This window comes from Sus scrofa, chromosome 5 (assembly GCF_000003025.6).
Source record: "Sus scrofa isolate TJ Tabasco breed Duroc chromosome 5, Sscrofa11.1, whole genome shotgun sequence".
Lineage (NCBI taxonomy): Eukaryota > Metazoa > Chordata > Mammalia > Artiodactyla > Suidae > Sus > Sus scrofa.
The window spans coordinates 32,429,389-32,432,507 of record NC_010447.5 but is presented as its reverse complement, the minus strand read 5'-3'; positions in this window follow the sequence as shown (position 1 = coordinate 32,432,507).

The following is a 3,119-nucleotide window of genomic DNA, read 5'->3' as shown; positions in this document are numbered from 1 at the left end:
ATTATTATTATTCGTTAGTACATTAGAGTTCCATGTAATTTTGTACACTGGCTTTGTCATAATATGTAACTGCCATTTAAAAGTGAATTGCAGAGACAACTGTACTTTCCTGAAACATTTTTGAGCCCATTTCCTGTGTGGTAGCATTTGGTGATTATGCAGCTCACCAAAGAGTTCTGGTCACTACTTCTTCAGGTTGTTCAGAAGTCTGTAAGACCAGGGTTCTTCCAGTTACGGACTTCACAGAGTGAGGCAGGTCCCTGTTGCTGTGGTGGAGAGACAGCTAGGGTTGGGGACAAAGAAACTCCCCATTATGCTCCAATACAGAACTCTGTGGGGCTCTGGATGTGGGATTTTGAAGTGGGCTTGCCTTTGTATTTGATGCCATGAGCTGACATCTAAGGAATGGCTGTGGTACAGAATTTTATGCCAACCACAAGAATGCAGTTAGAAGCACATCTTGATCCACTTTCTCACTTACATGGGCCCTGTGTATTCATTTTGATCCTGCAGAGTTAAGTTTCTTTTTTTCTTTTTGTCTTTTGTCCTTTTAGGGCCACGCCCGTGGCATGTGGAGGTTCTCAGGCTAGGGGTCAAATTGGAGCTGTATCTGCCAGCCTATGCCAGAGCCACAGCAACTTGGTATCTGAGCCGTGTCTGCAACCTACACTACAGATCACAGCATTGCTGGATCCTTAACCCACTGAGCGAGGCCAGGGATCAAACCCACAACCTCATGGTTCCTAGTTGGATTCGTTTCCACTGCGCCATGACGGAAACTCCAAGTTTCTAAGAAAAAGAGAAAAATTGATTCCTCTTGTACTCCAGAGTAGAAGTGGAAATGGAAACATTTTTCTTGGGCAACACTGTGTGTACAGTGTTTAACAAGTTTCTGTGTTTATTCATGCAATATATATATATATATATATATAATATATATGCTGTTTTTTTCAATCCCTTTCCTTTTTTTAAAAAAAGGTATGTGTTAATTTTATTCTTAACTCTTTCCATGATCTCCCACTTCTTATGTTTTAGAGCTGTGCAGATCTGGATATATGTGGACCCTGCTGCACATACAGTTCTACTGTTGGCTGTGAGATTTTGAGTGAGTTTCTTACCTCTCTGAGCCTAGCTTTTCTCATCTGTAAATTAAAGATAATAATGTGTAGCTCATGGGATAGATCGGAGGATTACATGGGATAATGTGTATAATGCATTTCGCAAAGTGACTAATTTGTTGTAGGTAAGTAGTAGGAGTAGGGAACATAGCAGCATACACAAGGGAAACATATGTAGGCATGAGAAACAGAGAGTCTAGAACAAAGGAAAGGAGCAGAAAGTACAAGAAATAACCAAGTGGCACATAGATAACAAAGAAACAGATTTTGTTATGGAATAAAGAAGCAGGTTCAGAGTTCAAAATAAGATTTTTGTCATTTTCCAAGAACAACATAGTCAGAATAGAAGCTGGACTATGACCACACCTAAGTTCCTTAGCAGATCAAAATCACAGGCTTTCTTTTACATACATATATCTCAGACATCTGCTCCCTCCAGGAATTTTGCCTTGATGTCATCAGGGGAGGAAGACCTTCAAGAATGTGCGATAGAGTAGAGACCTTTAATACTTACCAGGGTGAGGAGAAGATAGATGTCATAGCCAGTTTTGAAGTGCTGTTTGAATGGAGTATTTTAGTAAGCTTTCAAAAGGGGTTGCAGTATTTGTTTAGTAAAGATCAGTTTTTGTTAGAAACTACTTTTCTTTCTCTGAGTATTTTCATAAGTGTTAAATTATTATGAAGCAGTAAATTTTTCGACTATAATGAATAGATGGATGGGTATTGCTTTAAGGAAATTTTTTTTGGTCTTCTTTTTAGGGCTGCACTGCAGTATATGGAGGGTCCCAGGCTAGGGGTTGAATCGGAGCTGTAGCCTCTGGCCTATGCCACAGCCAAAGCAATGTGGGATCCAAGCTGTGTCTGCTATACCACAGCTCACCACAATGCCAGATCTTTAACCCACTGAGCAAGACCTGCAAATGAACCCTCATCCTCATGGATACCAGTTGGGTTTGTTACTGCTGAGCCATGATGGGAGCTCCGCTTTAAGGAAATATTAAGATAAAGAGACAATGTCCACTCTATCCAGCATGTACTCATTGGGTACCTATCGGGGTATTCAGGATAAAGAGGTGAATGAAATAAAAAACTTGATGTGGGAAAGAAACTGTTTAAGATAATAATAATTATTTTAACCAACCATTCCAAATTTGGTGGCTTAAACAATAGCGACACTTTATTGTTTCTCCTAATTTTGTTGGTGACCTGGTTGTTCTTCTGATGGTCTTGGCTGATGTCCTGTATATGATTGCATTGAATGGTGACTTGGCTAGATTCATCTGGAGACTTATTTGGGATATACTGGGATGACTAGGCTTTTCCCCTTTTCCATAAATTCAAGGCATCATCCTTTCCACCTGGCCTATTCAGTGTCCTACTGCCAAGTAACTGATCTCTCTACATGATGTCAAAAATAAGCATTCAAGAGCAAGGGCATGGCATTTTCCAGTCCTCTTAGAAGCATCATTTCCACTGTGTTCTGTTTGTTACTGTGAATCATAAACTGAGGTGTGTTAGGAAATTAGCTCTCCAAGCAAATAAAAAACAAGTAAAGAAAACTCCCACTAACTTGCAATGTTAGCTGATTTTCCTAGTGTAAATATTCCCGTCTCGGCTGATTTCAAGCTACCAGTGTGAAATCACTGAACACAGAATTGGTAAGAGATATGCAAGAGCTGATGTGAGCTGGCTAGAGCATACCACTGGCCACCACAGGTTACTCATGGCAGAGGACTATCAGGCAAGAACACCAGAAGATGTGGTTCACTGAAGGCCTTCTTTGGAGATCACAACAGAAGCAAACAATTGAATAGGAAAGACAGATTCATAAATGTACCATTATATCATTAGCATTCAGCAAGATATGGTACAATATCATGTTGCACATATGATCAGAGAGCTATAGGAGCATAGAGAATATGACTGATTCTGCCAGGGGAAGTCAGTGAAGCTTTGCAGTAAAGGTGATGATTAAGCTGAGTCTTGAAGAGTTCAGCAGGG